This window comes from Vulpes vulpes, chromosome 1 (assembly GCF_048418805.1).
Source record: "Vulpes vulpes isolate BD-2025 chromosome 1, VulVul3, whole genome shotgun sequence".
Lineage (NCBI taxonomy): Eukaryota > Metazoa > Chordata > Mammalia > Carnivora > Canidae > Vulpes > Vulpes vulpes.
In genome coordinates, this window is record NC_132780.1 from 78,721,099 (window position 1) to 78,733,399 (window position 12,301).

Sequence of the window (12,301 nt, forward strand, 5' to 3'; positions counted from 1 at the left end):
CATCAAAATTTCCCCATTCCCACCAAGCTCCTCTCTCAAACTGAGCCCTGCCTCAATCTCACCTCTACTTGGCTGTGGAGATCCAGCTACAGTTCCGTAGCTTGTAGACTACAGCCCCTCTAGTTCAACAGATAATGGGAACTATCTCATGTAATTCTATATCCTTGAGTAGCCTTAGAGAGTAGAGACAGGGAAGACTGTGTAGTAGCTGTGAAAATCCAATTATTGCTGCAGTTTCCCCAAATCCTTTTAATTTCTGCTCTTACTGGATTACAAATTATGTATTTTTGTTGTTCTATTTTGTTTTTGAAGACTGTCTTTAAATGTATAAGAAGATGGAGAGAGAAACAAATTTTTACAGTAGCAATATCCACAGAAGTGCCATTCTAAACTTATAGGATAGCAAATTTAAATAATTCCTACTCTATTTTATTTGCATAGGAAATTTGGAATTTCGTAGGGGTTTGGCGTACTATGCTACTGGTGAGAATACTGGGTTTTGACTACAGTAAAGCATATGCAGTACTTTTATTGCTCTGTTTACCACGTATTTCCTATAAAATTTCTTTAAACTTTGGTTTTTATAATAATTTAATTTATAATAAATTAAAATTAAAATATACAATTATAAATAATTTAATTTATAATTAATAAATTAAAATGAGCTCACTATGGTGAGATAGAACAGGATCGACTCATGTTGAATAAAATTCTCAAGCAATTTTCCACGCTCTGAATCATAGTTAGAATTTGAGATTGGATTCCTTCTGATTTGAACAAACCAAATTATATGTTATGGTAATTATAATAACGTGAATTATTATTACATTTTACACATGAACTACTTTCACTGATAATTTCCTTTTCCCCAAATCCTATTCTGTGATTTCCTGGTCAGCATTTCTGGCATTTTAAGTTAAAAGAGCTAAAGAAAGGTGGGAAACTAAGCATAGAATAGAGGTTCCATTTGTTTGAAACCTTGTAGCTATGTTTCGGGAAAAAACAAAGGCTGAAAGTCAATATTCTTTGTGTTTTAGTTAAACAGGAGCCAGGAAGACCTACGTCTGTCTCTAAGTTGATCTATGGGTCAGAACAGTAAGCAACTGATCTTTGCAATGCGGTGCTGAGCAGGAGTGAATTGTTGACTGAGGCCGAGGCAGGGTCTGGAGACCATTCAGCCCCTCTCAAAACGGAGATGCTGGCCCTGTGCTAGCGAATGGACCAGAGAAAGGTCACTATGCCTATAGAGACCAAACACCATCTGTGGCTCAGGCAGCTCCTGAGCTGCCCAATGACCCTGGGGAAGGAGCCCTGATGTAAACAGGCTCCTGCTTTTATACTCTTAGTGTTTGATTCCTGGAAAAGTTAATCTTGCTTCTTGACCTGCCTGTAGTTGTAGATGTGCAGTACAGTTCCTAAACATTCATTTCAATGTCCTAGAGCTAAGGTTATTCTAGTGCATTCTAGGCAATGAGACTGATGTCCTCATGACTCCTTAATTCAATGGGGAAAGCTTGCCTCCAGTTTTTTTTTTTTTTTTAATAGGAATTGAAAACCTTCAGGAGGCAAAAGTAAAGTACGTACTAACCTTGCTTCAACTTCCCGTGTTCAAATTAGGAGCAGGCATTTATTGAACTTCTCGTGTGAACTTCTTCATGGTTCTGTAACAGGCTCTGTTCCCAGTTCTACTCTGATACTTGATTTTCTTAGTGATAAATGTGTGCTTCATTGTCAAAGCCAAGAATGAGTTCCTGGGTCCCAGTGAGGATATATAGAGACATCAGAAGTTATGGAAAAGAGAAGCATCCATCTTTACACTCCAAAGCTGTTTACTTTCATGGGCCAGCACTTTTACAGCACTGGGAAAGGCTAAGGAAGGCTCAGATGCATTATTTGTTCGTCACTGAGTTTCTTTAGAATCATGTTTTTCTTCTCACAATATGGCCGCAAGGAAGAGTAATTTTGCTTATCCTAAACACACAGTGACTAATGGCACTGATTTTCTCATTTATTCAAACTAATATGTAGAAGGTATTTGTCTCTTGGTTATTATCCAGTGAGAAACAGCCTTTTCCATTAAGCTCCTGCTGTTAGTACCCCACTAAGCATCGCAGAGAACAAATATGCTATGTCTGCCTTCTTGTTTCTTCCAATACATCTTTTATCATAGATACTTATGCTCTACTTCCCCCAGGAAAGTGTGAACCTTGGCAAAAACTCAAATTTACCTTTTCCCTTATAATTCCCTGAGTTGAATAGTATTACTTCAATAAAAATTAGCCATTGTTAGTTTCCTAGTTATAAATAACTTGACCATTATGTCCCACAATTTAGTAAATGACATTCGATTTTAAAAATCAAATACTAACATATTTCATTTTTTTAACATATTTCATTTTAAAAATCACTATACAGTCCGGCGGCGCCATGGTGCGCACGCTGAACTGCTTCGTCGCCGTGTCCCAGAACATGGGCATTGGCAGGAACAGGGACCTGCCCTGGCCCCCACTCAGGTAAACAGAATTTGGTGATTATGGGTAGGAAGAGATGGTTCTCTATTCCTGAGAATAATCGACCTTTAAAGGACAGAATTAATATAGTTCTCAGCAGAGACCTCAAGGAACCTCCACAAGGAGCTAATTTTCTTGCCAAAAGTCTGGATGATGCTTTAAAACTTACTGAGCAACCAGAATTAGCAAATAAAGTGGACATGGTTTGGATAGTGGGAGGCAGTTCTGTTTATAAGGAAGCCATGAACAAACCAGGCCATCTTAGACTATTTGTGACAAGGATTATGCATGAATTTGAAAGGGACACTTTTTCCCCAGAAATTGATTTGGAGAAATATAAACTTCTACCAGAATACCCAGGTGTTCTTTCTGATGTCCAGGAGGAGAAAGGCATTAAGTACAAACTTGAAGTGTATGAGAAGAACGATTAATGTGAAGATATTTTTTTGATTTATTTCAAGTTAGTTCCCCCCCACTGCCAAACAATTCTATCTATATTTTAATATTAGAAAAAAAACTTTTGTTGACTCTAAGTCAATGGATAATTCTTTCTAAGCAGTGTGATTTTATTAATCTTAACTAGACCAATTCAGACATCATTTGTGAAACATTTCTTGCTATAACTGTGTGTTGCCCATCAAGGACCAGCACCTGCCTAGGTGAAAGTCAATATTCTTTATGTTTTAGTTAAACAGGAGCCAGGAAGACCTATGTCTGTCTCTAAGTTGATCTATGGGTGAGAACAGTAAGCAACTGATCTTTGCAATGCGGTGCTGAGCAGGAGTGAATTGTTGCCTGAGGCCGAGGCAGGGTCTGTACCAGGTTTGTACCAAGAGCCAAAGAGAGACAATCCCTGATAGCATGAGTTGAAACCAGGACTTATAAAAGATAGGACTAGACAGATTTGTCCAAAACTCAGAAATGGGTTAAAAACAGAAAAGCTAGGGCTCAAATATTAAAAGAAAATTAGATCAAAATAGGAACTTTGATTTCTCTATCTATATCACACTTCTGAAAAAGTTCTGTTCACTCAGGAAATCCGTAAGTTGAGAACTCTAATAATTCCATAGGGATAGTAAAGAGGCAGGTGGGACACTACCTTTTTAAAGGTTAAGAAGAAGTGTCTGAGACCTCTAAAAACTGTTTTAGATCTTCAGTGAGATTCCATGGGATGTTATGATGTAAGAAGAATAGGCTGTTCCTTATAAAAAAGAGTAATAACAGCACATGGCTAAAATTAGAAATTAAGAAGGTAATGAATTGAAAATGGATAATGCTAGAAACCAAAATTATGAAGATGGAAACTAAATTAAACTTCGCTGAATTAAAAAATGAAAATTAAAACTCATTTTACCCATCATGTTAGCAAAGATGTGGATTGTTAGGTATCCAAATAAATAGCATTTTTTTTGCCTTTTTAAAAAATTTTTTATTTATTTATGATAGTCATACAGAGAGAAAGAGAAAGAGTCAGAGACACAGGCAGAGGGAGAAGCAGGCTCCATGCACCGGGAGCCTGATGTGGGATTCGATCGTGCCCCGGGCCAAAGGCAGGCGCCAAACCGCTGCGCCACCCAGGGATCCCCCTTTTTTTTTTTTTTTTTTTTGGCCTTGTAATATAACCTTTTTAGAGTTTAAGTTAGCAATATCAATTAAATTCACAATATTCTGGGTTTGGACCCAGGGCTTCCACTTCTAGAAATTAATCCTAAATAAAGAGATGGACCCAGGGCACCTTGGTGGCTCAGTGGTTGAACATCTGCCTTCCGCCCAGGGCGTGATCCTGGAGTCCTGGGATCAAGTCCCTACATGAAGCCTGCTTCTCCCTCTGCCTATGTCTCTGCCTCTCTCTGTGTGTCTCAAATAAATAAATAAATAAATAAATAAATAAATAAATAAAATCTTTTTTAAAAACTAAAAAAATAAAATAAAATCAATATACAGCCTCGTAACATTTTATTTATTTTTTAAGAGTTTATTTATTTATTTATTTATTTTGTATATTTTTATTGGAGTTCGATTTGCCAACATATAACACCCAGTGTTCATCCTGTCAAGTGCCTCCCTCATTGTAACATTTTATTTATTCATTTTTAAAAAGATTTATTTATTTTTTCATGAGAGACACAGCGAGAGAGAGGCAGAGACATAGGCAGAGAGAGAAGCAGGCTCCATGCAGGGAGCCGGATGTGGGACTCAATCCCGGAACCCCTGAGCCAAAGGCAGATGCTCAAGTGCTAAGCCACCCAGGCATCCCTCATTGTAACATTTTAAAATGACATTATTACACCAGCCTCTACGTTGAATTCAGTGTTTGCTATCGCCTTTGATTTACCTCTTGCCTTTACATTTTCAGGCCAACACCCATCTAAGCAGCTGCTTAACAAGAGCTAACACCTTAAAATAGGGAATTTTCTCAGTTTTACTCCATTAATCTTATCTTTACTATCTGCACACAATTTTAAATTTACCCTTCAATGATAAATTCTCTTTTTTTAAAATATATCTGTTGCTCCAAACCTCTATCTTATTAGTCACTACCAAGTCTACAAGAATATGGCTAAAGATAAGGGAAAAACATCTCTGAGTAAACATCAAGAATAATGGCATTAAGAAAAAAAAAAGAATAATGGCATAAAATAAAGACCTGTACCAAAAAATATTTTCATCTTATTCATATTCTTTTATATGTATATACATAACATATTCTATACATTCTTGAATAGTATATATATACATTACAATATATGTTTTTCTCAAATCTAGATTGACTAATATTCGCACCTCCAAAGACTATCAAGAATTCATAGATATTATTATATAATTCTTAGTCTCTATTTTTGTGATATCCCATAGAATAGAGTTTCTGTTTCTAAAACCCAGAAACAGTGTGTGTGTGGTAGTATTACTATTAATATAGTTATATTGGGGCACCTGGGTAGCTTAGTGGTTGAGCGTCTGCCTTCAGCTCAGGTCGTGATCCCAGGGTCCTGGGATCCAGTCCTGTATCAGGCTTCCCACAGGGAGCCTGCTCCCTCTGCCTTTGTCTCTGTCTCTCTCTGTGTGTCTCTCATGAATAAATAAATAAAAATTTAAAAATATATATAGTTATATTAATATATTAATAGTAATACATGGGGTTTTAACATTAAAACCAATAAAAGAAAAGATGTTACTTTGCTTGCTAGACTGAATAGATTCACTTTAATTTTTATAGAGTTATTAGAAAATAAAACATTTGGAATCCACTCCCCCAGCCCCGCACTCGGAGTTGTAAACATAAACATGCTTAAAATATTTAGAAACCTGGTAAGAGTTCATTTGCTATATTCATAACTCACTATCAGGGAACATATATGTATTACATTTTGTAGTAAAAAGGAACTCAGTGGGGGGGGGGGATAAAAAGAGAATAATGGCATAAATCATTATGCTCTAGTAGTAAAATCTAACCTTACAGGAAATGGCAAATTCCAGCTCAAAGATTCTGTTTTTGAATAAAACAGATAAACATACTGTAAATTACAAAATATGTCTTTAAAAGTATCACCTGCGTGCCTACGTCCTAATGAAAAGAAAATCTAAGAGACAAAGAGAAATTTGGAACTAATGAGGTTAATATGTGGGGAAGGCAAGGAGCTGAGCAAGATGCCCTAGTGAATGAACCCACAACTCTATAGAGAACAGACAAGCAAAAGAGAAAAAAGCAAATTATGAAACCAGGGCGAGTTTCCAAGGAAGAGATAAAGGAAAGAGCACAATTGTGAGGGGGTAAAAAAATTTGAAAAGTTCAAGTGTGAAAGGAGACGCATCTTGTAAGAGACTTGCAATTACATAAAGCAAAAGAGAAGGACGAAGAAAATGTTTTCCTTCTAATAGGGAGAGAAAGCTGTTCAATAGACTTTGTGAAAAGGGAGATGCTTTTAATGTGTCTTTCCAGCTCTCTTCTTTCAAACAGGTGTAACTGTGACCAGTTAACCAGAGGAGGGTACCATTTGAGTTTGGAATACCAAACCAGAGGCAAATAAATAAATATAGTATGTTTTTCTGAAATTTAGATTAAGTTTGCACCTCCAAGGATTCTCAAGAATGCATAGATATTATTATAGAATTCTTAGTCTCTATTTTTGTGATATCCTATAGAATAGAGTTTCTGTTTCTAAAAATGAGAAAGAGTGTATGTATGGTAGTATTACTATATTAATAGTAATACATAGAGATTTTTACGTTAAAACTAACAAAAGATGTAACTTTGCTTGCTATACTGAATAGATTCACTTTAATTTTTATACAGTTGTCAGAAAACAGAACATTTGGAATGTATCCCCTACCTCCACTGGAAGTTGTAAATATAAACATGCTTAAAATATTTAGAAACCTTGTAAGAAAGAGTTCATTTGCCATATTTGTAACTCACTCTCAGGAACATTTGATGCCCTCACAAAAGCATGTAGTCCTAAATTGACAAATTCAACACATTAGACATTCTGGGATAGTTTCCATGGTACCCAATATGGATTCACTGATGAATTTTTGAGGCTGTTTTTCAGACCCCATGTGAAATACAATATTGGGAAGGTAAAAAAGATTCCTGTGATATTTCTTTGAATATTTTCTTCCACCTCTTTTCTTCATTTTCTTTTCCTGAAACTTCTGCTTAGATGCAAGACTTCATGTATTGATTACTGATCAATTGATTATCAATTGATTATCATTTTTTTATTTCTAAGTTTATCTGTAATATTTTAGGTGATTTTATGATTTTGACATAACACTCTTCTGTTGAATTTCATTTGCATTTGGGCAGCTTTAAAGTTCAAGAGATTTTTTTCTTCTCTCTATTCCAACATCAAGTTCTTGTTTTTTATATGCCATTTTTCTTAGTCATCTCTTAGATTTTATCTTTTCTTCTTTTACATGCCTTTTTCATCCTATTCTCTCTCGCTCCCACCCTCTCTCTCTCTCTCTCTTTGGAATTTGGTCTTTCCTTCTTCAAGTTTTCCTCAAATATTTGGAGATCTTTGGGTTTTCAATCATAATCAGCATTTATAATAGCACCTGCCACCATTAACTTAAGTTCTAATAATCATTGTATGTGGATGTGAATAATTGTATGTGAATAATCATTGTATGTGGATGAATTTAATTGAAGGCAGGCTTCTTTCAATTCTGAGCGAGGAGAGAGCCTGATATCACTCAGATGAGCCTAAATGAAAGAAAGCTTAATTCTGGGGCATCAACTCTCACACTAGCCGTGCTAGTTCTTGGGTAGTTTTTTTTTTTTCCCATTTCTTTAGAGAATAACTCTAATTTTTATGCTTTGGGGCTTCTAGGGGTTTCAGCTTTCTCTAACAAGCAAGGGAAGGCAACAATCTTGTATATAAATCTATCTATGTCCCTATTTTAAACTCTTCTAGAATCTTGCCCTTGATTGTAACATTCTCAAATTCCTGAAAAATATTAATGTTTGATATTCAGGAAAGATTAATCAACATTGGCAGAAATTCTCAGGAATTCCCAAAATTATAAATTGTTTTTTTTAATAACAATTATTTACATATTTCTAAAATGATGAAAATCATAATAAAGGTGACAATTTTTCTGATCATACCAAAAGTTTCAGAGGTTTTCTATAACAAAAAATAACATAATAATAACCGCACAATTTGTTATTTTATGCTGATACATTGTGACAAAAATATATATTTCAGTAAAACATTTTTATTTATAATATAAACATTTGATAACAAGACACATTAAAAGAAGTGAACTCCATGTATCAGCATTTCCTGTTCTTGCTTTTGACTTGACCTCAATGGCATCATGGGCTGAATAAAGTCCTCCTAAAATCCATATGTTGAAGTCCTAACTCCCAGGTACCATAAAATATGACCACATTTGGAGATAGGGTCTTTGAAGAGGTAAATAAATTAAAAATGAGATCATTAGGGAGGGTCTTAATCCCATATATCCTGATCCCGTATGTATTCTTATAAGAAGAGGAAATTTGGACACAGACATGTGTGTGACAGAGGAAAGACCATGTGAAGACACAGAGAAAATTGCCATCTACAATTCAAGGAGAAAAGCCTCGAAAGGAACTACTCTGCTGACAGCTCGATTTTAGACTCTAGCCTTTAGAACTGTGAGGCATTTAATTTCTGTTGTTTAAGTCATTAGTCTACAGTACTTTGTTATGACAGCCCTAGCTATATGAGTGAATTCCTTCAAACAAGGAACATTTCTATGTAGATTGTTAAACTTTAGTTCTTGCATTTTCAATTTCTCAGCTGACTTTTTCTATAATTGCTGAAGTGTACAAGTTTTCCAATAAATGCCGGGGAGGAATTTCTACATGAAAACAATAGTTATTGGACTTGCCATAATGCAAGTACATCCGAGCTTTTCTGTAGGATAAGTCATCAGCCACAGACTGTCAGTATTTAGTCTCTCATAGTTGTTCCATGGATCCACTCTTAAATGAACTGCCCATCTTCCCCTCAAAATATATTGCAATCTCTTGACCACTCATGGCTCCCTTTTAATTCTTTGTTATATGAAATAATATTTCCTTACTCTTCCCATTAGGTGAATGATATTTGGGGAATAAGGAGACACATTCATGGGCTCAGTCTACCATTTTGGATTGGAAAAACCCTTGTAATACTATGTCATTGGTAGATTTTGTATGTATTGACTGAAGGCAAAGGAAGAAATAAATATTCTTTTCAGGTCTATAAAGAATGATTTCTAATATAATTTTAGAGGACATTAATCTTAGTCAAATTTTGAACTCAGATGTATAAGAATATGACTATTTTTATAACTGAAATTAATTTGTACTTCAAGCACTTATTATCTTTAATATTTTTTAAAAATCTCAATTTATTATCATCTTAGTCAATTCGGGTTTACCTCAGCAAATTCAGGTTTTGACACCTGCTTTTCCCCTGGAATTATACTATAAAATTCAAAGAAAATTTTAATTTCAGTGGTTATAACAATCTACCCTAAAACAATGGAGGCCAGACTTGAGTTTTATTGTAATTGGAGGACAATTGTATTGATAATCTATGCTGCTGTAGTGAGTTTCCATAAGCCTCCGGGCTTAAAACAACATAGATTTATTATTTCATGGGTCTGGAGGACAAAAATCCAAACTTAGTCTAATGAGGCTGCTATCAAGATATAGGCAGGGCTATAATCCTTCTGAAACTCTAGGAGAGAATTTTTTCCTTGCCTTTTCCAGCTTCCAGAAACCTCCTGCATTTTCTGATTCCTGATCTACTCTAAGCATCAGCATCTCTCCAATCTCTATATTGTCACATCTCCTTCTCGGACTCTACAGACCGTCCACTTCACTCTTTAAGGAACCCTTGTGTTTACATTGGGATACTTGAATAATCCAGGATAATCTTCTTATTTTAGGACCTTTAAATTAATCACATCTGCAAAGTCTCTTACTTTGTAAGCTAACATACTCATAAATTTCAGAGATTAAGGGATGGACATCCTCAGGTGCCACTATTCCGCCTCCCCCGATGAGGTGCCAAATTTAATCAATGGTGTACAAAATACTAACACAGCAGTTAATATTTCAAACATTTATCCTACTACGGAGTAAACCAAACATAAGGTGTTTTTTGTTTTTGTTTTTGTTTTTTTTTGCTAATTAGCTCTTATATTGCAGGCACCTTAAAATGTAATTCAAATTGCAAAGGGATAATGTATTGCTAATTGTGCATCACATATGAATTTATAAATGTAAGTCAAGATAAAAATGAAAGTTCCTCTTTTTTCAAGTCAGGCACAAGTGTCAAAGCCACAGAAAGGACCTCACTCAATGACCAAAGCACTGAGATGAATGTTGTATAATACACTAAAACAAGACCTTTTAAATTCATGTCATATGTAAATCAAGAGGCAACTTCTTTAGAGATGGTCATTTTAGAGATTGTCACTAAAAAAGTTATTCATATTGTTACAGACACAATAGGTTGATGGGTTAAATGGTAGGTATTTTCTATTATTTGAAATATATCAAAGGGATCCCTGGGTGGTGCAGCGCCTGCCTTTGGTCCAGGGCGCGATCCTGGAGACCCGGGATCGAATCCCACATCAGGCTCCCGGTGCATGGAGCCTGCTTCTCCCTCCACCTGTGTCTCTGCCTCTCTCTCTCTCTCTGTGACTATCATAAATAAATAAAAAATTTAAAAAAAAATTTGAAATATATCAAAACCCAGACCCCTTAGATATTTCTTTTCTAGTAATCACAGGAAAGCACTATCTATAGTGATAAAGAGCATGCAGGGAGCAAAGAGAAAATAAACTAGGAGGAGGGAACAAATGGGAAGTGAGAATATCACAGGTAGGAAATAGTTCGGGCTGTTCAGAACGGGACCCACACTCACAAATAAAACCTTTGTGACCCTTTGCAACTTCTGCCCAATTGCAGACAGAGATGGAGTTCCATAGAGAGAAATGGGATGTGGGAGGGAAAAGGGGGGCAAGAGCCACGTTCACAGACAAGGCCCATTTGAGGCACTACCAAATCTTCCTTCTGTTCCACATGAAGTAAGGAAAACCACAGGGAAGCCCCTGGAAAGGGTCAACAAAGAGTGGGGCATGAGTTAGCTGAAACTGGATTTCTAGGCTAAGCTAAGGCTTCAGAAACCTAAGAGATAAGGAAAGTTGAGGACACAGGAGACGGAGCAGAATGGGACACACCAGCAGACATTGCCCATCCTTATGGAGGGAGTGAGATGGGAAAGGCTGCCATCCAGAATCTCTGCTGAAACAGAGTGGGGTCTGGGGTCTTCCATGCTTCCTAGGCATAAGGAGAGAAGCAGAGCACTGTTTGGAAAAGCCTGACGCTGCAATGAGTACTCTGGCTTCTTAACAGGCTGACCTCTGAGATACCAGGAGGGCAGGGCAGGCTCTGCAGAGATGGGACTGAGACTAGGGTAAATGTCAAAGGAATCTGTGTAGAATGCATTGAATTTTGACAATTTCAGTACCAGGTATGAAAGTGAGTGAGATGCAGAAAGCTTCTGAGCCTTATTCCCTGCTCTGCCACCAAATAATTTTATAACCTGGAGAAAGTCACATAGTTTTTCTGGAGTCTTAATAAGACTCACCAGGGGACTGCATAGAACATTTCTTCAAGAGTTTCTAGGGTCGTGGCTTTTGTTATCTACTTCGTATTTCTGCTTCTTCATCTCAAAAGTGACTTGACTATATAGTACGTACCTCATACATTTGATATGATGTAACAATATGAAGACAGTAGGGAAGTGCCTGCTATGTAAGCTCTCACTATCACTCCTTTCCTTTCTCATTACCACTACTGTACTCTAAATCTTAGGGCTTCACCTTTGGATGACTTTAAGGGTCTACATATCATTTTCTCTATTTGCAGGGTCTCTTCTGCCTAACTCCAACCAACACAACTACCAGCCTCATGATTTTTACAGATCAATCAATGAAGCCCCTAAAATTCCAAGCATAAGCAAGATTCAGAGACTGTTCCAAAAGCACAGAAATTTAAATATGCATATTTCGAGGAAAAGTTGCTTAGCTTTCATTAAACTTTCAAGATAATTTAAAAATAATCTCAGACTAAATTGATCCATGTTTCTAAATTACCTCCTTCATCACTGAATTGTTCAGATCAGAAAAGAATTTTTCCTACTTCATTTACTTGCTCACTCATCTATTAAAGTATTTCATTCTTTTCTAACTTTTCTCACATCTCCACTACCTCCTTACCTATCTCAAAGCTATTTCCTGGA

General features: G+C 36.2%; 1 pseudogene; it reads left to right on the forward strand.

Moving 5' to 3' along the window:
* Positions 1 to 2,427: 2,427 nt before the first annotated feature.
* On the forward strand, positions 2,428 to 2,941 carry LOC112919441 (dihydrofolate reductase pseudogene; annotated as a pseudogene).
* The last annotated feature ends 9,360 nt before the right edge of the window (positions 2,942 to 12,301 follow it).